Source organism: Hippopotamus amphibius, chromosome 11 (genome assembly GCF_030028045.1).
Source record: "Hippopotamus amphibius kiboko isolate mHipAmp2 chromosome 11, mHipAmp2.hap2, whole genome shotgun sequence".
NCBI lineage: Eukaryota > Metazoa > Chordata > Mammalia > Artiodactyla > Hippopotamidae > Hippopotamus > Hippopotamus amphibius.
Genome location: NC_080196.1, coordinates 74601207 through 74624714, shown reverse-complemented (window position 1 = coordinate 74624714; position 23508 = coordinate 74601207). Strand labels below are relative to the sequence as shown.

The 23508-nt window shown below is 36.8% G+C and overlaps 1 protein-coding gene across 6 annotated transcripts in view; it reads left to right on the top strand.

Annotated features, from left to right (window-relative positions):
• The first annotated feature begins 5900 nt into the window (after window positions 1-5900).
• RBBP8 (RB binding protein 8, endonuclease) overlaps window positions 5901-23508 on the top strand; it is a 91590-nt gene continuing 73982 nt past the window's right edge. The window contains exons 1-4 of one of the 6 annotated variants that reach the window (XM_057699691.1): window positions 5901-6116; window positions 18000-18115; window positions 20459-20554; window positions 20641-21160. The gene's annotated coding sequence lies outside the window, so the exon portion shown is untranslated. Of the gene's footprint in view, window positions 6117-17999; window positions 18116-20458; window positions 21161-22160; window positions 22202-23508 lie in introns of all 6 variants that reach the window. The other 5 variants (XM_057699688.1, XM_057699689.1, XM_057699692.1 and 2 more) reach the window with 5 other exon arrangements.

Below are 23508 nucleotides of genomic sequence, written 5' to 3'. Positions count from 1 at the left end.
CTCTTGTGGTCAAAAACATACTTTGTATGACTTGAATCTATTCAAATTCAAGACATTTCAGAACCCAGAACACGGTCTAACTTGGTAAATGTTCCATGTACACTTGAAGAAACACATGCATATTCAGTTGTTTTTAGGCTGAGGGATCTACAAATGTAAATTAAATCAAGATTATTGATGGTGTTGTCTTCTACACTCTTACTGTTTTCCTGTCTACTTATGTACCAATTATTGAGTAAGGGCCATTGAAATCTCCAAATACAGTTATTAAATATAATTATGGATTTGTTCTGTTATCCTTTCTGTTCTATCAGCTTTTGCTTCACACATTTTTTATTTACATGATTAGGTGCATAAATGTGTAGGATTATTAGGTTTTCTTGATGAATTAACCCCTTCATCATTTTGAAATGACCTTTTTTGTCCTTAGTAATATTCTCTGATCTAAAACCTATTTTGTATGATATTAATATAGCCACTCGGACGTCTTTTGATTAGTGTTAGCATGGCATTATTTTTTTGATCCTTTTACTTTTAACCTATCTGTGTCTTTATATCTAGAAGTATGTTTATTGAGGGGAGCACACAGGTTTTGCATTTTTGTCCAATCTGACAATCTCCGTAAGATCACTAAACTCTACCTGGGGAATCCCTCTCCTCTCCATGGCCTGGATACTCTCCCTAGTCAGTAAGCTGGAGTGATTGTGGGACCCACCTTGTTTGTTTACTCTCTATTAATAACTGTTCTTTATTGACTGATGTACAACGTCTTGAAAACCATTGTTTTATACATTTCACCCTTGTTACTGTTTTCTTAGGTAGCAGGGTAAATCTGATTCCTATAACTCCATCTTGGTTGGAAGCAGAAATCTTAAGGCTTCACTTTTAATGTTATAGCACCTACAAACTTCTTCAAAGGAATGTTCTCAGGTTGCTAGAACCACTTCTCATGGAGAGCTGAAAGTGCCTGAAAGTTTACAAATCCCTGGAGCAGCCAGTAGTCAGTGACTGGTTCAGAAGTATGAAAGCCTGTTCCTTTGCCTCTAGGTGGGATAAATTCTTTCTTTGTAATTTATGCTATAGGACTCCCTGGGACCAAGCTAATGCTGAAATCATACACTTGCTTTCCTTATTCTCCTTTCTGGTCCTGCCTTCCTGACTCCCTAACTAGTTTCATTTCAGAGCACATTTCTAATAAATCACTTGCACGTGAATCCATATTTCAGTGTCAACTTTTGGAGAATATACAACCTAAAACTGACTTGCATTTTAAAATTGCTCTTCTATAAAATGTCTCCTTGATTGGTCTATCTTGCTTTTGCTCCCATGTTTTTTTGAATCATTCACTTGCCCAAAAGAAATTTAGAATAAAAGTGTTACACTGAATAGATATTTAGAATATATCCAATCAAACTCCCTCATTTAATAAATGAAGTAATTGAGGCTCAGGATGTTAAATAAATAACTAATCCATGTTTCCAAACTCCAAGGACAATTGAGGCAAGCTCAAAATCACGTTTCCTGACTTGGGCTTATTCAGGTAAAACATGCTCTTAATTTCATTGTGATCAAGTTTTACTAGCTGTTGGACAGTATGTTGCAAACCTTTACTTATGAATATTGGCAGATATGAATGTTTGTGCAAACTTTTTCTGCAGGTGCAAGTTTGTACTTGTACCAGTTTGACTGCCTTCCTCATTTTATGATCTGTGAACATTAACCCTTGGTAAAGGGTAAAGTGAATACCTGCATTTAAGAAAATCTTTCAATTTAAATCTAAAACCAAAAACTGATCATATTCACATCTCTTTCTCTCCCCTTCTCTCTCTCTCTCCCCCTCTGCCCCACATCCCTTTTCTTCCCTCAATCATAGGCAATGTAAATTTGAATCACAGAGTTTTCATAACTTACTAGTGTGCAGTGACCCTATAGAGTGCTGTGGTCTTAGGACCAGTGGCCATGTTGAACTTTAAGGAAAGAGAAGAAATGGAGCTACTTCTGCATTCCACATTTTCATCTTTTTCAATTTTTCTTATTTTGTAACACATCCTTTAGTACTTTCTTAATTTTAATTCTCCAAAAGTTCCACTTCTGTTCTTGTTTCATGCAATCAGCTTCTTCTCCTATTTCTTTGAAGAAATTCATATAGCAGATATTTAAAATTATTATTCTGTTCCCTATATTGACTATTTTCTGTAAGTTCTTTTTATCCACTGGTTTCTTTTTGTCTCTTTCATGTTAGATACTCTCTGTATTTTAGAATGAGGCATAAAAATGCTGATTTGCAACTCTGTGTGCCTAGGTGAGACTTTTTATTTATATTAGGGTGATGTTGACTGGTAGGCTTAACATTAGAGTAGGGTTTCTATTCTTTAGCACTATGGACATTTTGCATCAGATAATTATGTGGGGAAGCAGTGAGGGAGGTGGAGGATGTGCTGTCCCGTAAGATATTTAGTAGCATCCCCTGCCCCTATCCAGTAGGTGCCAGTAGCACACCTCTCCCCCACTTCCCCCAGTTGTTTACAATCAAAAAGTGTTCCAGTTATTGCCAAATGGCCCCTGGGGGCAAAATCATCTCTAGTTAATAACCACTGACTTAGGGTGATGAGAGTTTTGAGAGTTTCTTGGAGAGAAATTCTCCAGTTTTCTGCTTTGGGAGTGAGAAGTACAAACCTGGTTATCAGCATTCAGAAGCCAAGCAGGGGAATGGATCTGGCCATCTCACCATTCAATATGGAAACTTTGACCTAATCTCTGTGGTAGGCAGAATAATGATCTCTTAAAGGTGTCCACATCCTAATCCTGGGAACCTGTGAATATGTTCTGTTACATAGTAAAGGAGAATTAAGATTGCAGATAAAATTAAAGTACATAATCAGTTGACCTTAAAATGGGGAGATTATCCTGGATTATACAATTGGATTTAAATATGAAAGAGAAAGGCAGCAGAACCAGTGTCAGAATGATGCAATGTAAGAAAGACTTGACTGGCCATTGCTGGCTTTGAAGATGGGAAGGGGCCATGAGCCAAAAACACAGGCAGCCTTTAGAAGCTGGAAAAGACAAGAAAACAGATTCTCTCCTAGAGCCTCCAGAAAAGAATTCAACCTGGTTGACTCTCTATATCTTAGAATGTCAACCCTGCTGACAACTATGCTGATTTCAACCCAGTGAGACCTATTTTGGTCTTCCAAACCCCAGAACTGTAAGATAATAATGTGTCCTTTTAAAGCACTAAGCTTCTGGCAATTTGTTACAGCAGTCTTAGGAAACTAATACAATCTCATTACTTTACCATTCACCCTCAGCTCTGCCTGGTATTCTCAAGTCCAAAACCAACCTGGGACAATCTCTTTCAGCATGAATCAACAAGTCCTACCCGTCTTTCATCAAGGCTGAAGAGGGGCAGTCTCCAGGCTTCTGGGCTGGGGAAAGGATCTAGGGAGCAAACTGTTCCTTAAGCATATTTTCAAGCAATCCTCGATTTCCATCTCCCCCACCAATACCCAAAGACTATTTAGAGGTACCTTGTGCCTCCAATTACTAAAGTTTTCCAAGATTCTGCAGAAGAGATAGACTTGCTTTTATTATTGCAAGTAGACTTCTTCTTTCTCTATTCTGCTAAATCAATCACCACTCATCCTCATTCCTTCTTCCAAAATTTATGGACACCTCTTGTCTGCTACCTCTCTCATTCTTTTTGATCCTTATGAGTTCATGCTGTTCTGATTCTTTACTGCCATTTTAGTAGACTTTAAGAAATAATGGAAACAAACACCTATGTTCAACTAGTCTTATTTTTAGCTGACATTTTATTGGGCCCTCACTGTGTACCAGCTTTTTGGATAAAGCCTCACGTGAATTATATTATTTGAATTTTACAATAACCCTAGGGGTTAGGTACTGCCACTTTCATTCACATTTTATAAATAAAAGAGATGCCTGATTTAGGTGACAAAGCTAATGTGGAAGAGAACTGGGATGGAACCCAAGTCTTTTTGACTTCCAAGCCTATTTTCCTAACCAATTATGCGATCTTGCTGATTTTCACCAGTTACACTCTAGAGCAGGGGTCAAATCCAGCCTGTCACTTGTTTATAAAATTTTATTGGAACACAGCCACCCCCCATTCATTGACTACTCTATATCTGCTTTTGTGCTACAATGTTAGAGTTGAATAGCTAAAACAGAAACAATCTGGTCCACAAACCCTAAAATATTTAATCTCTGATCCTTTATGGAAAAATCTGCTGAACGCTGCTATAGAAAATAACCTTATTACTAAGTGCTGAGGCCATGGTGTCCCCAGGTACCTAAAATTTTGTTACTATAACAAAGGCATTCTTTTTATTATTCCTTCAACCTTTTGTTATCCTGCAGATAGCAATCTTGGGTCATGGTTAAAAAGGAAAGTCTATAAACCAATTTCCTTTGCGAAGTTTTTCCCATACTCAGTCATACTTGCTCCCTTTTCTGTGCTCCTACCTCAGTTATTCTAATTATAGTACTTAATGCAGTTTGATTCATATAACACTTACCAGTTGTGATTCCCCTAAGATCTAGCAAGTGTTGCTCTTGAGTAGATATTTACTCAAAAATCATTTATTAAACACTTTCTAAGTATCTGTGCTAGACACTAGAGATACAAAGATGAATATGGCAACTTGTGATTAATATATAGTCTATTAGGTACAAAAATAGAAAGGAAGCTGAGCAACAGAGGCTGAGCCTGTGTCCCTGCAACAACTGCAGCCGAATCACTGTAAGTATAAATACTTGGATAACATTCCAGACCTACCCAATCAGAATTTCTGGAGGTAAGGTCCAGTAATCTCTGGAGGTGAGATGCAGTATAAACTTCAGATTATACTTAAGCAGGAAAGTTGCAGAATCACTGCATCAGTAGATAGGATAGACTGTTTCTAACTGTGTAAGTATTATGAGAGAGTAAGAACAAATCTTATACGATCTCCCTTAATACAAACCAATTTCTGTCAAAATGTGATCTTGTGTTGCTCACTTCCACCATCCAAAAGATTAGTAGACATGTTTACCTGGGAATCTGGACATTGCTCCCATTTCTTACTAAATTTGTCTTCTTTCACCACTGTAACCCTGTACCTGGCACAGGTCCTGGCACATGGTAGTTATCAAGAATTTGTGTTCAACTGTTGAATATCCAAAGTAAAACCTCTCCAAGTTGTCCTAGTATGTAAAAATAGGAGTTTTTCCAATTTTAGACTGGAATGGTATGAGGATCATTTGAGTACAAGGAAGATAACACATCCAGGCAAATGTTTGGTCAACCCACATCTTTTTTTCCTCCCTCAAGAAATGCTTCCTTCAAACTCTCAGGGACACTGCCCTTGTGGGAAATATCAACACCCCCTCAAGGCTGAGCTAGACCAAGTGGACTAGTGGAAAGATCAGGCATTATGGATTCTTCTTCATTGTAATCTCTTTCTAGAGGCTTTGGTCTGCAGAACCGTGGAGTACATTTAAAAAAGGATTACCTACCTCTGAGGATGACAGGCTCTTGAGTTATCTACAATGAGAGGCTTGTAACAATGGACCCTTGCTGTACCTGACACAGACCTACCCCTCCCACTAGAACTCTGAATTATTTTGCTGGCGGCTACAACATTCTAAGCAGTTTGTTGGGAGTTGACGGGAGGTGGGGATAACTCACCAGGTACAAGCCTAGCAGAGCTGAGCCGCTGCAGCTTGTTGGGCTAGCCTTTGATGCAGACTGGTTGGACGGGTTCTGGATCTAAAGAAGAACCGGTCTGACGGGCCTGTTGTGCCAACATATTCTGGTTTGATTCCATGTTCCACAGACGGTAGAAACCTGCCCAGCCAGTTAAATGAAAGGCATATTAGGTTATCCATTGCACACCTTATATAGCTTAGATGCAGCAGAACTCTTCCACATAGCAGTAGTGTCTAGCATACTCTAGCGTGGTCCAGAGAGGTGTCTCTCACTGATTTACTGTGTATATTCATAGCTTCAGGGAAAGTCAGCAGTGAAACACTTTCTGCTTTTGACCAAGAGCAGAAGTTTTTTAAAAAAATTGAAGTGACCAAGAGCAGAAGTTTTTTAAATACATTGAAGGGTAAGTTAATATACTTTTTCTCTCTCTCAATTTTCTATGCACTTTTAGAAGTTTAAGTTAAGAAATTATGTTTAAGAAGATAACTATTTTTAACATGGTACAACCTGCATTATATCTTTTATATAAGGCTGGTTAGACATTGTTTTATAATGCTTGCATATATGTTCATTGATTTGTTTGGATAAAGGTTATTTGGTATATAATCACTTCTGCTATACTTTTTTGTAAGTTGGGCATGGCTATAGTCATTAGGAAAGCTGGGTTGAATAATTTTGCTAAATATATTTCACAGATTAATATAATGATTCATCTTAAGCCATCTATTTCTTTGATAATATACTATTATATTTTACAGGCTGTTGCTATATGGTAACATTTTATATGGCAAATCTAATTGTGGATACAATAATAATTGCCTTTTTAAGGCATAAAAAAATAGCGCTGGCATGCTTGGTGATCCTTAGTACATTAAAAGAACAATTCACAGCAAGAAGTGAGGAGTGTGAAAAACAAAGTTTGTGGAATCTGGTAACTGATTAACTATTGGAGCTCAAAAACACTTGCTGAGCTGAATAGAAAGGAATGAAGACAGGTTTTGTCATGCCTATTAGGTCTGAAAATCTTTTTACGTTAAAGAATATTTGCATCTTTATATTTTAAAATAATTCTTTTACCTCTCTTTTCCATTGATCCAATTTATTTTAGTAATTTGTGTCACTTAAAATGAAAGTTACCAATCTCTTTAGATTTATTTTGGCATACCAAACTACCCCCTTAGTTATTAATATTAGATTGAATTGAATGCACACATCTTCTGGGCAATCTAACATATCAGCTGACATATGAACTTTATCTAGGAATTAAAAATAGCTTTTTAAAACAGATTTATACAAAATACTTTCCTTTCAAGGACTATCTGTAGACCATCATATGACTTGCCTTGAACTGAGCAAGACTGATGCATCCTTTTCACTGTCCCTTTAGAGTCTTCACTTTGTCATGGTCAGACTCAAAGGCTAGAAGAGTTTCTTCAGGATGTTAATAAAGAATTTTTTAAAAGTGAGAATAAATGTTCAGATGAGATTTCAGATTTTGCAGGAAAAGCTTTTGGATGCTTGCTTACTCCAAGGCAATTCTGCATAAAACTTCTGATATTCAGCTGAATTTCTAAAAAGCTATGTAATGTTGAATGTGCAAAAGGAATGTGCTGATTCAGCAAACCAAAAGTTAATTTTATTCAGCATAAACTGTATTTGGACAATTTTTGGAGAATATGGACCAATATTTTTAGTTGGTTGAATTTTTCTCTTTTCAACTAGTTTTCAGGCTGGATGTAGATATATGTCAATATAGTATACTTTTAGTGTTTCTGGTAAATATATTACATATAGTAACAAAATTTTTTAATCTATGTTTAAAATACAGGGCTTACGCTTTAAAGACAAACAATCTGGAATTCCAACTTATATATTAAGCATTTTTTATGTTTATGGTTTTGAGGAAAGCTATTTAGGAACTAGATACATATTTCATATAAAATTTGTGGGTAAAATTTCATGTCTAACTCTGCATTTTGGGGAGGGAGTCTACAGTTTTCACTTAGTCAATTTTTAGTTTCAAATATATGAAAGTCCTATTAAAATGACTTTTATGTATTTTCCACAAATTGATTCCTTTAAAATATTGATACATTGTGATGTTTGGATTAAAATTAAGGATACATGGATTTATCTATCAAATTAGGAGTCTGTGTTTGTATATGTGTGTGTATGTATTTTATATAGCCCCACATTATATAAAGGAGGGCCCAGGTCAAAAATTGTTCTAGTCATTTTAAAATCTTTTTATTCTTTAAGTCTAGTTAGGGATGCATTCCTTTGTCTTTATTCCTGGCAACACAGTTTCACACAATGACTTTTTGTCAACCATGCTAGCTTTCTTAACAACTATAACCTCTTTCCTTCCTGAATATATTGATGTGTTTCCTACCAAAAGTACCTAGAATCATGACATTTTTTGAGCCAGAAGGACTCTTTAAGAATAACTAATGAATTCCACTTCTCACTTTTTAGTTGAATGAAAAGCCCCAAAATGTAGCTAAATCACTACTATACAGTCTAAGGGTAGAGGTGATACCAGAACACCCCAGCTTCCTAATAGCAGCCCAAACTAATATTTGTTTCACTACTCTACATTGATTCTTCTGAATACTACATGAAATCTATTCTGTGTGTTCTAAAAGATTTGTAAAAAGGTAAAATTGTGTTGTATAAGTCACGTTAAGGAGTATTTGCTGAACCAAGAAATTATTTGCTTTTATATTTTAATCTATATAATTATTGTCCCCAATACCAAAACTTTTTTGGCATAGTGGCCAAATTTTGGGGGTTGCCATTGGTAATGAAGATGACTACCTCTTCAAAACCTAATCTCTTAATGCCATCACAAAATTTTGTATCAAACTCATAAGAGTACCTCACATTTCTTCATATTTGCCCAGATTATTTGTGGATCCTGCTGTCATTTTCTGACTTATTATTGCTTTAAACTGTCTCAACTGTTTATTTTCTTAGTGTGTATGTAAGTATGCATGTATTTTTGTATTGTTTTAGTCACTCTTACATGGATATAGTTTAGGATTTGCCTAAGAATTTTGCACTTCTAAAATTTGGTTAGAACTGACAGGAAAATTTCAGTAAGGTTATAAAGCCCAGAATTGCAGGACTCAAAGCCCCATCTTAGAGGGGACAGAAACTGTTATTTAAAGGGTGAGATCTTGATGCAGTGCTTTGTACACAAGTGCTCAACAATGCTTTAAATGCTTTTAACTTGAGGAATTTTCCAAGGAAATAGGACCACAGAAAGCTTGAGAATCAAAGGATCAAAATTTTCACTTCTGATTCTTGGAGCTAAAATTTAATTCTCCTAAGCCCCTTATCTTTTCACCAGAGGGATATTTCTAAATTTGGTAAATTTAGTTCAGTCCAAGTGGACTCTAGAAAATAATTATTTCCATTTGTTTCTTGTCTTTACAATCAAGAGAAAAGGTAGTATACTGAAAAACATGGGTTTTTGAGCCAAAGTGAGATGGGTCTGAATATTGACTCTGCTTCAAGCTAGTCAACCCCTGGGAATTATTTGATGCTGAGTTCTCTTTTCTCCATCTGTAACTTAAGGAAACGAATACCATTCTCTACAAGTTGTTGGAAGGATCAAATGAGATATTGTGTGTAAACACCTAGCAGAGCTTCTAGAATACAGTAGGTGTAACATGTCAATATTCTTCCCACCTCTTTAATAGAATATATAATAAATTTCAAAAACTATCTTGAGTACGAGAACCCAAAGCTTCACTTAGAATATACATTTTATTTTTGTCAGAGATAAAATTAAATCAGCAACCTTGGAAAGCATTTAGTATTGGAAAATATTTTAATCTTATTAAATTAAAAAAATTAGAAACCCATATAATTGAACCCAATTCAAGAATCACTTCAAAGATGCCTTTGTTAAACATATTGTGAGAACAATATACCACGGTGATTAAAAGGCTTAAATAACTTTTAAATATTCAAATTTCAATCATCTATAACAAAGGAAGGAATTGTGACATAGATAATCCAAATTGTACCTTACTTGTGCCTAGTATCTAAGTTTTTCAAAGGCGTTTTGCATCTATTTATATCTACTGTATTATTTCACAAGACATCAGATTAGTTGGCCAAAGATTTCTATATGCGCTAAGGATTGTGCTTTCTACTACTGATTGAATCATTTCTTTAGGGCTCTAGAGTATGTTTTTTCCTCCAAAAGATTCTCTTATGAATTAATTTACTGTAGGTCAATATGAAATTATATTACATTCCCTTGATAGTAAATAATGATAGGAAGAGTGAGTCCAAAATTGGATGTAAGAAGATAGAATAGGATTTAACATGTTCTAAAAATAATATGAAATTAGCCTCAGACTGATGAACTGATTTGGAGATGGAGCCAATGAGCAAAGTTCACACATGAGATATTTATGAAATAAGTGTCATTAGTCAGAAGGGAGTTCAGAATAGTGTAACAAAACATTTTAAGAACTTATCTAACAAAAGTTGGGTTAATTGACACATCTTCCAGTGTGTGAAGAAAGAACAGGAAAGAGGTTATGAATTGATATTAGAACCAACAAATAGATCCACTTATAAAACAAACTGATCTTACTGAGCTCTTGCTGTTAACTTTAATTCCCTGAAAGATGTTTAACTGCTAACAAATAAGCTTTATGTGAAGACCATAATTTGAATCTATATCCATGGTAAATATACTGTTTTTCTCTTAAACTGAAAAGTCTGTATGTAGATGGTATACCTAAAGACAAAAGTGCCACTTCAACAATTTAGCCCACTAATTATATGTTCTTATTAAAACTATTAGATACATAAGCAATTTAACCTTATGTGACTATTCATTAAATTAGTATTTAATTTGCATTTAATTTTCATACATTCAGAGTGGATTTACTATAAACAACTGAAAAGCAGGCATATATTTTTTAGATGTTTCTATATAAATAGCTAATTTGGATAATACAGGACTAACAACCAAACTTGCTATGCATCAAAAACTAACTGGGAAGTAAAGAATGGTATACCTCATCGTGTTAAAGACATATAGTCTTAAAAGTAATCAGAAAACTATTAACTTAGAACTTATGTATTACTGACAAAGTGAAAATATAACTTACATGGCAAACTTTTTTTCTAAGTTCTATCTTAAGTCTACTCCCTTGAAGGTTCTGTGCCTATCCCTTCTACAATGATTTAGATTAGGAGTGAGAAACACTTCCTTCCAACATGAAAATATTTTAAATCTAACGAATTTCTGAATGCATCTTGAAACGTTAAGAAATACAAGAGGGGTAAGTTTCTGTAGCTTGCAGTATAATATTTATGGACACAAAGCAATATTATAGAGTTCTGTGATGAGGTCTTCTAGAAAAAATTTACATTTAATATATACAGATATTCCTCAACTTATTGATGGGGTATGTCTTGATAAACCCACTGCAAATTGAAAATATCATAAGTCAAAAATGCATTTAATACTCCTAACCTGTACATCATTACTTAGCCTAGTCTACCTTAAATATGCTCAGAACACTTATTTTAAACTACGGTGTGCAAAATCATCTAACACAAAGCCTACTTTATACTAGTGTTGAATATCTTAAGTAATTTATAGAATATTGTACTGGAAGTGATAAACAAAATGGTTGTCTGGGTACAGAGTGGTGTAGCAGCTGTTTACCCTTGTTGATTGCATGGCTGAATGGGGGCTGAGGCGTGCTGCAGCTGCCCAGCATCACAAGAGAGCAACATGCTGCATACTGCTAGCCCCTGAAAAGATCAAAATTCAGAATTCTACTGAATGCATATGGCTTTCACACCCATCATAAAGTCGAAAGATCGTTAAGATCAAACCATCCTAAGTCAAGGACCATCCACATAGGTCTACATTTGGAGGTCTCCTAACTGAAAGCAGATGAAATACAGTCTGAGATGAAAGGATCATTTGTATTTCTGAAAATATTAATATTGTGATCAATTTTAAATCACATAATAAGTACTGAATGGTAAATGCCATCCACATAGCAGTTTAGTTAGCTGTTACCTTCTGCTCTATTCACTGTCCAAATGCTTGTTTGACAAAATTTAAAACAAATATATGTTGCTCGGGAACAAGCATACTGTTTTTTAACTATAATACAGAACTAACTAGTGGAACCTGGCTACACTGGAACCTGGCTGTAGGCCATTCAGCAAGAAAAGCTATTCAGTCCATTCCAGCACAATACCAGTCTCTTTTCCCATAGCTTTACTTTTTAAGATGATGACATGTTAGTCTAGTTCCACCAGTAAGTGTAAATTAAACACATCTAGCGTAAATTAAATTTTCAGCAGTTCCTTTGGTACCATAACAAACCACATGTTAAAACTAATGTTAAAGCCGCAAGTCAGGTGAGGGCTGTCAGGTTTCACCTGACAGGAATCTGGTTGGCACTGCAATGACTGGAGCAAGCTGGGTCCAAGAGGAGTCCAGTACATCACTATAATAGAACAAATGTGGTAAAACCACTTTTTTATTGGTTTAACAATATACTTTTAACTAATACACTATACAACCAAAATGGATTTTTTGAGAAATGAGTACAGAAATTTCAAATGGCAAGTGAGGAACTTTAGCCTATTTCTGTCCGATGTATTTGATCCATTCCCATAAAACCTGAGATGCATGGAAACTTGATCTTCGGTGAGAAAGGTATTTTCTAATAAACTACATTTCATTTCCTGAATTTGGTTGCCAATTTTTAAAGAGCCAAACAGCCATAAAATGAACAATTAGTACGTATTCTGTAAATACTTTTATATCCAACATTGATCCAAAGACTTTATTGTTTAAGTTTCCACTGGTAAATTCATAGTAAAAATAGACTGACTATGTTGGACCCTCAAATAACACTTCTCACTATAGTAAAACACAGAATTTTGAATACTACAAGTTTGTCTTGGACTATGTCCAATAGGGTCTGGTTACAAGAACTAATTCATTATAACCTATACTGTGATCCTGGAGCCTCTGAAGAATATGTTAGATGAAGGATCTAGTCAAGGGGATTAAAAACAGAAAACTGAATAGCCCGTTACGTGCTCTAAATAAGTAAATACCATATTTGTTTGCATAATGACAGAAACTTAGCTTAGGAAAAAAATGAGGAAGAAATAGGTACAAATAAAAAAGAAACGATTAAATTCATATCCTTTTTTCATTTAACTTGAACTATGTTAGAATAGAATAATTATCTGAGTTTTAAAAATAACTCTTTTCTAGAAGGCGGTTAAATTTGCTAATGAACTAAAAAAGGGAAACTGGATTGTAGAGGGCCTAGAAATGTAAGTAGGGACATACACTGTTGAACGAAGCCCAATAATAGCAGATGCTATGTTCAAAAGGAGTTATCAAACATATTCAGGTCTTCACTAAATTAGCTCATATCATAATCAACTTGATACCAATGTTCCCTTTCTTGGACTTGAAGCTGAACAGATCATAAATCTCTGATAAATAAATGATTTCTTACAACCACTAAGTTCTGAAATAAATGTATAAACTAGTTTCTCCTTTCTATGCAATTCTGCTGTTCGGCTAGATAATTGTTAAAATCCCTTGGAATATAACAGAAATAACAACAATATAATAACTACCTGACTATTTAACTACCAACTTATTTAAACTTAATACATGAATCAAATATGTAAAAGCACTTAACAAATTATTATTTAATCCCTTCTATAATTATAAATCTCAATTTGCATAGCAATTCAACAATTTTACTACAATTATACAACGTTAGCAATTGGAAAGATCTCTCTGATTAGTTGTAGCTCTTAAATTTATCTATTAACAGCTTCTTATACTATCTGAATACATATATATAATCACTCAATCCTTAACAATCCTGTGAAATACCCTAAGTATATATTATTATCTTCATATCACTGATAAACAACTGAGGCACAGAGAAGTTAAATTACTTAATAGGATTATAATTCATTCAAAAAATATCGCGGAGCTGCTGCTGATTTCCCACTATAAACCTATTACTATATACTTAGTTTCCAGAGTTCACGATTCCCCACAGCAGAACTTCTGCATATGCCTTCTTCCTAGAAAGCCTTCAATAGGCAAGCTTTAAGAAATTTCACATATCTCATTTTTACACCAACACTTTTGAACAATACTAGCATGAGTATTCTCATTTTCCAGTTGAGGAAGTAAGACTTGTCTAGGAAACATGCAAATAACCAGAGATAGGGCCATAGCATAATCCCTGGTCATCTCTCACTCAGGACTTGCACAGTACCATAGGCTGGGAATATGGCCATGTGCCATCATTGACTGTAAAACAAGGCCACAATTTTTTGGAGCACTTCCTGCTCTGGTCCCTTCTGAGATTACAACATAACTCAATTTATTTAGTTTTAAACTTATTACATGAAAGAATCTAGCTGGGAAAGCTAATATAAACACTTTCACTAACTCCATTAGTAGTCAATTTATATTCATTTCTCAACTATCCATATGTATTATAAGCCAAGTAAAAGAGTATATGTGCCATAATTACTAAGACATAAAATTATTACTGCAAAAAAGCCTAAAAAAACCTGAGATGAATCCATATAATAGTGCTTCATTCCAATTCTGACCAAGAGAGCCCAGTTTATTTTCCTCTTCTCAATGAGACAAATTGCTATCAAATTCAAAAATTCTTTTAGTAAGCTCATATAATGTAAAGCTTTCTGAAGTAAACAGAAAAATGTACTGGGACTGCAAATTAGCCTTTAGGTAATAATAATTTTTGAATAATTTTTCAGAAACTTTATTTGGTTATTTTCTCAAAAGCATTTTCTAAATTAAAAACAGAAAAGCACAGAATAGATTCATATTCATATTCTATTATTCAAAAATAGCATGGTATACTGAAAAGATCATAGATACAGGACTCATGTCCAGAAGACTGGCTTTAAAGTCTTGGGTCAACTTATCTACTAGTTTGTACATATAGTGCTAGCCACACCACCTAAGTTATCAACCTCTGTGAAAAGATGAAAACTGTATCTGTTCTACCTTTATGAAACAGTCGTTTTTAGGTTCAAAAGAGAAGATAAGTAGGAACAGTACTTTGTATTTTTATCATCGCAAATTTTTCTTGAATCTATTTTCTATCAATATTAAACAAACCACTTCTCAACTAATGGGAATTTCAGAGTACTATCAATAAATCAAAGAGCACAATTCTTTCATGGCTTACATTATCTATATCATAATACTCTTTAAAATGAGTTTAGATAGATCTGTACATAGCTGAGAAGAAAATACTCCTGACAACAAAAGGTCATTTGAATCTTCCCTTTTATATTAGTTTATATTTCAAATTCCCTAAAGCTTCTAACCATCTGATTTACCATCCAAACTAGGACATTTTTTAGAGTAAATGGAAGCCCTGTTAATAGTTAAGCCAGAAGAACAGAAGAACTGTTGCTGGTAAGCCAGGTCATATGGTCATCTTACATAAGAAGTGTACTAGGTTTAGGAAGAGGAATTCTATCTATCCTAAATAGTCTGCAAAAACAAATTGTCCCAAAGGGTGAGAAGTGAACTAAAACATAATTTAATTTCACTCTTCATTTCTAATACTTTCAATTATAACAAGTAAAACTGAAAAGTACTGGCTAAAACTGAAGACCTCCTCTAAGAACTGAACTTTAAATGTAAAATATTTTTGAAACAGTAACTATCAAAGCTTCCTTAACCTTAGACTGACATATGGATTAGGAAAAGCATAAAGTTATCATTTTTTAAAGTTTATTTTTCTCAAATCCAGTCAGAATAGGGAAAAGGGTGGGGGGAGTCAGCCAGTGTGTTTGAAGACATATCTGCAATCTGTGAGGCATGAGTACATTAAAGGTCACAACTATTTGCTAGCAGTGAATAAATTCATCAGTTCATAGATGGTAAAATTACCATTTAAGATGTGAATAATTATTTTTAAGTGGACAAAGCAATGAATATTAAATGTGTTTGCTCTTATGAACCTATCAAGGAATGCTTTAATAGACTCCAAGTGTCAGTGACTTGTTCCTACAGTTAACTCTTCATAATATTTCCCACTTACATTCATGTAAATAAATATTATTCCCACAGCTTCCATCATGGTAGCATTATACATATGTACACAGAACAATGTTGCAAAGAACTACATTGACTGAATAACTTTTAAGGATTAGTTTTTCAAGATTCCCAAGATACAATCCACTTTTCTACTCTACAGTCTTAGTGATCACTCTTCAATTCTTTTATCATCTCTATAGCAGTTAAGCTCTGAAGTTCTTACAAATGCTAGAGTTACAGGAAGGGCCTAAGGGCTATTTAACAAAATTCTTAGGCTTCATTAACCTATATTGCAGAGCTACGAAATATTGCCCAAGCAACCACTGACAATAAATAGCAGATCATTAACATTTTGGATCAGACCACCATCATTTACACCTATGCCAACAGGCAAGCACCCAGTATACTGTATAAGACTATTTATCAAGTACAAAGAGATAGTTCCTAAATTGGGAAAATTATATATCTGATAAAACTCTGCCCATTGCTGATGTGAAATGAAGCAGCTAAGTACTTAAAAACACAGACTACTTTAATAGCTTATAAAGGGAGATGAAGAAGGTATACGTAGCCATAGTGATAATCAAAATAAACAAAGCTTCTCTAAGTTGGAAGTTGGCTAGAGTACATGAGGCTAATTTTTCTAATCGGAAAGCAATGTGTAATCTTTAATGTCTTTTATAAGCACTTTAATGACCACCTAAGACTGTCAAAATAAAAACTGTGATACTAACATCTCCATGAATGTTAAATATATCTTTTAAAACAATTATAAAACTGCTCAACCTAATGGGAATCTTGGCACCATCAACTCAAATCATAAAACATTTCGGCACTTGGGGCAAGATCACTAATTGATATATATCCCTACCCCCAAACAACACTTAGTAATTACTGTAAACAACTTTTTAAAAATTAAATGAAGTGTTCATTTAGGTTGAGACATTTTGACAGTTAACAATTTTCTATTATGTTAATACTTCTCTCCCCTCTTCTCATTATTTTGATCTTATTTTTTATCTTATTGTTTTTCTCTCTCTCATTATCTCTTCTGTTCTGCTTTTAGAGTAGTTCTGATTGTAGGTATATAACTCACACCGGTTTACTAGTATTGTGTGTTCAAATTAGAAACACTGGACATTATTATGTAAATAATCATAATGGGTTTAATCACTAAATTTTTTTGCCTGGGGATACAGGCCTCAACGCTGGGAGGGGAAGAGAATGGCATGACATGTAGAGTGGGAGAGAGATGGGAAATGCCCAGCAGAAATAGCAGAAGTAGGCTTAGACTAGGAATAAGCTCCATCCTGGTTCTTCAGGTAAATAATGTAACCCCATTTGTTCATCATATATGCTAGGCCTGTGCTGTGCCAATATGGTAGCCACTAGCCACATGTGGCTTTGAGCACTTGGACTGTGGCTAATCCACACTGAGAGGTAAAATACACATCAGATTTTAAAGACTCGGTATGAATACAAATAACGTAAAAGGTCTCATTCATAAATTTGTATATGGATTACATGTTGAAATGACAATATTTTAGATAAATTAGGTTAAACAAAACATATTAAGTTAATTTCACCTGTTTCATTTTACTTTTTTAAATGTGGCTAATAGAAAACTTTAAATCATATATGTGACTTTACTGGAGAGTGCTGTTCTAAGACTCTCTGATAAGAACTAGGAATACTGAGAAGAATGAAGAAAGCACAGTCTCCGCTATCAAGGAACCCCTTGCAGCCTAGTTGGGTAAGATAAAAGATATAAAAATAATTACAATATAATGGCATTAAATGCAGTGAGAAAGACACATATAGAGGGGTATGGGAGAATGAGGAGGGCTATTTGTGGAAGGGGGTAGGAGGGGGGGTGAAGAGAAACATTAAGGTAGTCTCCTGGAAGCTGCACTACCTGAGCTGTCTTAAAGAATAAGTAGAACAGGGGTAAAATATAAAGGATCTGGGTGGAGGTAATTTCAAGAGAAGAGGATTGTAGAAGCCAAGACAAAGAAATAGCAAAGAGCAGGCAGGAAAAATATAAGCAGTCTCCTATTTTAGAGGGAAAGGACGAAGTAGGGGGTAGAAGTACAAGGCTAAGAAGGGCTTCTTTGATTTTTTTTTTTTTTTTTGGACAATTTAAAGGGATTGAATTTTAATCTTTAGGCAATGGAGAGCCACTGAAGAGTTTTCAGCAAGGGAGTGCCAAAATCAGAAATAACGGGCTCTCTGGCAGCTGTGTGGAAACTGCATTTAGGTGCAAGATTGGAAGTACAACATAGGTAAGAAATATCAGAGCCAAAATTAGAGCAATAAGAGTGAGGATGGAAAGGAAAGCACTAATTCAGAACTCTCTTCAGGCGGTAACATCAGTAGAATACAGTGACTGACCTGTCCTGATTCTATGGGAAAGGGTTGATACTATTCTAAAGTAATGGGAGAACCCTGGAATGTCTTAAGCAGGGAAGTGTCACAGCCTGACTTAGGTTTTAAAAAATCATTCTGATTGCTACTGGCGAATACACTGTAAAGGGAAAACAGTGTAAGTAGAAAGATTGTTGATTTAAAAAAAAAAGGGGAGGGGGAGGCTATCACTGAGGAAGAGGTTTGAGATGATGGTGGCTTGACCCAGGTGGATACAGACAACGTGATGGGATACAATTGGATTACGGTTACATTTTTCTCTGCAAAATGGTATTGCCTAATTCACAGAATTGAGAAATGAAAAAGAATGTTCAGGAAGATCACACGTATTGAGTCCAGTTGTCTTGTTTAACGAGAAGGTGAAGGTGTCTGTTGAGAGTGAGAATACTGTAAAGAAGATTGAGAAAAACAGTGTAGGTTTGGAAGAGAGCAAAGGAAACAGAAGGAGCTGGATAGGGGACTCCCCTGGTGGTACAGTGGTTAAGAATCTGCCTGCCAATGCAAGGGACATGGGTTTGATCCCTGGTCTGGGAAGATCCCACATGCCTGTGCTCTGCAACAAAAGAAACCACTGCAATGATGAACAGTGGCCCCCACTTGCTGCAACCAGAGAAAGCCCACGTGCAACAATAAACACCTAATGCAGCCAAAATAAACAAGAATTTTAAATTAAAAAAATTTTTTTAAAAGAACTGAATAAAGGCTATTTTAGAGGTTAACTGGTGTCCTATATGAGGTCTGAAACCATGTAATGTTAGTGATATCAGTCTAACCCGTTTTGTGATTTTCCCTTCACAACCCTCAGCTACCCAGCTGTAGGAGTTAAGCAGATTGTATAGAATGAATCAACAGTTTCAGTTGTAAAATGGCTTGAGTTAGATGATTTCAAAATTTACATAGTTTCAAAATTCTACAGTTCTAAGAATCCTAGAGTTTTTAGTGCACAACTTTTCTTATTGTGGTAAAATGTACCATTTTAACCATTTCACCACACAATTTTTAAATTAAGCATCCTAACCAAGGGCCTCCAATGGGTTATACCTATGCTAGGACATTAAACTCCCAACCCTCAAGGTGGCAGTGCTGGGCCTGAGATAGCTGGAATCCTAATTTCTGCTGCCTCTGGATGGAAGCAGTCTCACCTCTTTATCACAATATATAATACAAGTATTCATTTTCCAGGTACTGAAAAAGTTTGGGAAGCATTGTTCTAAACCATAAACTTTGAGAAACCCAGTATTACAAAAAGTTCAAAATATCTGCTTCTCTGTCACAGAAGTTTTCTCATAGGACTTCATAATTCATTCCACCACGTGGTTCTTAAGGCTCCTTCTTGGAGGCAGATATCTAGGAGTAAGACCAGTTTCCACCATTAAAGTGACTATCATAAAATCCCCTAATGAGAATCTAATAATTTTGAATGGATTCAAAGATATTCTCGCTTAAATAAAAAAAAAGGAATCCCTCAAGGGATGCCCAATTCATTCATTTTACACAGAGACTGACTCTGGCAAGCACTGGGTTTCTTACTTTCTGGTGATAAAAAGGTGAACAAGACATGGTTTTGACCTTAAGAAACTTAAAAGTCTAGTGGGGAGACAGAATTAAGTAAATAATGAAAACTGCAATAAGTGTCAGATATGAAGGTAACAGCGCTATAAGAGTATCTGATTGAAAAGACTAAAACGAGATAAAATTCATTAACAGGGTAATGAATGTTCAGCAGCCCTCTACTTTAAAGATACCAACGCTCCCACAGCATTGATAGGATGGTACGGAAACATCCTGTTATGTCTACTCGCAAGGAGTAAGCTGCGATATCCATCCCTTAGGACCGGGAATGAATGGGAAAATCACCTCTACATTTTATATCTATGATTTCCTAAATACAGCTCAACTTTTTAAAGTTTATATTATCACCCTCTGTTTTCCTCCCAGGTCTCATAAGTACTAAAAAAAAAGCACTGAACTGGTTGAAAAGATTTTGTGATTCTAGTCTATTCTGCTCATTTTCTTCAACTTCATCCATAGAATTTCTAACACTAAAACGCTTCCTTTAGAACAAAGATAAACAGGAAAACATACTAACAATTTGAATGTTTATAAACAAACAGCCACAGAAAACGCTGACTACAAAAAATTACCTAACAGCATGTTGTTCCAATAAATACTGCGTCACTTCTGATACCGTCTTATTTCAGGTTCGTCAGAAACTTTCACCTGAGCAAAACACACATCGTTTACTTTGCTACACGGCCTCGCCACCTAGTCCTGTCAGGTGCATCTCTAAACCGCAGGTAAGAGCTTACAAGGCAGAAAGCTACGTCAGGTTGATTCCTGCCCCTTCCTTCCTCGGATAACTTTAACTTTCCATCTGGCACAGACCGCTCATACGTGCTTTCCCAGAAACGGGCTTAGGTCAGACACATTCTTAGCAGAAGTTGAAGCTCCGCAGACAGAACAGCGTGAGTTTTCTCCCGACCGTCTCAAAAAAGCGCCGGCCGCCGCCAGCTCTCCGGGCCTCTTCCGACGGCTCAGAGGGGGTGCTTCACTCTCCGGTCACCGCCCACCGCGGTGGGACTTGCCGCCGACCCGGCTGCCCCCGCAGGGGGCGTGAGGGGCGCCGCCTCGCTCGGCCGCAGCAGGAGAAGGAAGAGGCGTGACGTCGCGGGAACTCCCACGCGACGTTGCGTGACGTCGCGGGAGATCCGGGCGGGGCGAGCGAGGCCGGCTGCCCTCGGGCCATCCCCCCGCCCTGCAAAGCGCGGGCTGTCCCGACGCGGCGGTTTGGCCCGTTAGTGAGGGAACGGCGAGAAAAGCGAAGGGCCGTCTCTTCCCAGCCCCAGAAGCGGGCTCGCTTTCCTGCTGGGGCTTTCGAGACTCTCGAGGCTGTCTTGCAAACCGTGAGTAAAAGAAATCTCTCTCCCCCGACCCAGAGCTCTGGGTCCTAGCGGTTATTTCCGGTCTGGAGCTGCGGGCTGACTGTATGCGTTTGGCCTCGGGTGGGGATGGCTGTGTGACTCTGGGGCTGAGTCTGAGGAGTCGGCTGGAGCCGGCCTAAACTCCGCGGGAGGTAGACCGGATTGCGGACGAGCTAGCGCTGGGTGCTGTTCCTGAGTCTCCGCACCAGCTGAGACAGTGCCCGCCGGCGCCGGGCCCGCCCCGCCCCGCGCGTGCGCCGACCTGCGCCCGGAGTCGCCGCGAGTGTTTCCGGCGCCAACCCTGCGGTGTGTAGGTGGAGCGCTTTGGTGCGGGCGGCCCCCCGGCCCTGCGCGGCGCGGGAGGAGGCTGAGGGCTAAGGGTCCTGGGATGGCAGCCTGTGGACCTCTGCTCTGCTCGTAAGAGCACCACTCAGAGTCCCTGTTCAGCTTGTTCAGGGCCTTTGTGTGAACTGAGGCGCGGCTCTTGCCTCACCTGTGTAAGAATATGTGCGGTGTGACAGGAAAGATACCTTCTCGAGCACCTTCACGGTGGTGGTTTATGGTTTACACTGTAACGGGATGCATATTGTTAACTTATTGCAGACCTCCGAGCCCAGGATGCAATTTGAGAGGCAAAATGCACATTTTTGAGAAATTCGTGAAGCGAATAACGGTTCAATATCAAAAGGGATGCCAGCAAAAAGTGCTAAGCATGCAAAATAGATTGGCGAGCCTTTGTGAGCTAGAATTTGCAAGTTTAGTATTGACAGATTGTTATGTGGGGGAAAAACATTTAATCTTTTTACTACCTGTTAAGATAGGTATATTTATTAAAGGAAGCTTATTTTACACTATTGGTTTTAGACTATTTAATACTGATATGCAATTTTAAATTGTTCATTGAAGTGTAACTAAAAGTTTGTTTTGAGCTTTTTGAGTAACAGAAATAGCTAACTTCCTTTGTTGTTTTTTGGCTTCTTAGAAGTATTTTGGAGTTCATTGGCGTCACAGCTTGAGTTCCAGGTGTGTCCTAGCAGTGTGACCTTGGGCGAGTCACTCTCTTAAGCCTGTTTTCTTCAACTCTAAAATGAAAGTAATAATATCAGTAGTGGCTGTTTTATACAGTTGTGAAGGTTAAGTTTAAAAAATATAAAATTAAATATAATATATTTATATTTATATATAAAATATAAAACAGCACACTCCATGGTATATAGTGAGCACTTAATAAATAGTGGCTTTTATTGACAATAATAGAGACTCATTGATTTATCTTTTAGGGTTAATTGAATACAAGCTTCTTTGGAAATAAAGATGTATTAATGCAGTGCACCCAGTTCCACTTTTAAGAGTTTTATTATGTAAATGATAAACATACTCAAGAGACACTAGAATTGTGAAGCCCTCTTACACCCATTCATTGCCCATTTCTTTAACTGTCACAATTAAGCCCTTCTTGATTTATCTCTCCACCCAACATCCTTGTTTTGTTTTCCCTGTATTTTAAAGTAAATCCCAGTGAACATGTCAATTTACTGGTAAAGACCTCAGTATTTATTCTCTTGAATAGATTAAGAGCTTTCTGGGCTTCCTAGGTGGCACAGTGGTTAAGAATCCGCCTACCAATGCAGGGGACACGGGTTGCATCCCTGCTCCAGGAAGATCCCACATGCCGCGCAGCAACTAAGCCCGTGGGCCACAGCTATTGAGCCTGCGCTTTAGAGCCTGTGAGCCACAACTATTGAGCCCATGTGCTGCAGCTACTGAAGCCCACACGCCTAGAGCCTGAGCTCCGCAACAAGAGAAGCCATGGCAATGAGAAGCCCGCGCACCACAACGAAGAGTAGCCCCCGCTCACTGCGACTAAAAGAAAGCCCGTGCACAGCAAAAAAGACCCAACACAGCCAATAAAACAAATTAATTAATTAATTTTAAAAATAGATTGAGCTTTCTTTTTAACATGGCCATCTCATTATCATATACAAGAAAATTAAAAATAATTTCCTAATATTTAAAATCTAGTACTTGTTCAGTTTTCACTGATTATCTGAAAAGTGTAATCACAAAGTTTGAAAAGCTTAATGAGTGTTTTTTTATTTCTGTAGTGCTTTATAGTTTACCAAGTGGCTCTGCACATAATATTGCTCCTTTAGAAATACCATTGCAGGACTTCCTTGGTGGTGCAGTGGATCAGACTCTGAGCTCCCAATGCTCGGGGCCCTGGTTCTATCCCTGGTCAGGAAACTACATCCCAAATGCATGCTGTAAATAAGAGTTTGCATGACGTAAATAAGAGTTCACATACCACAACTAAGAAGCCCACCTGCCAC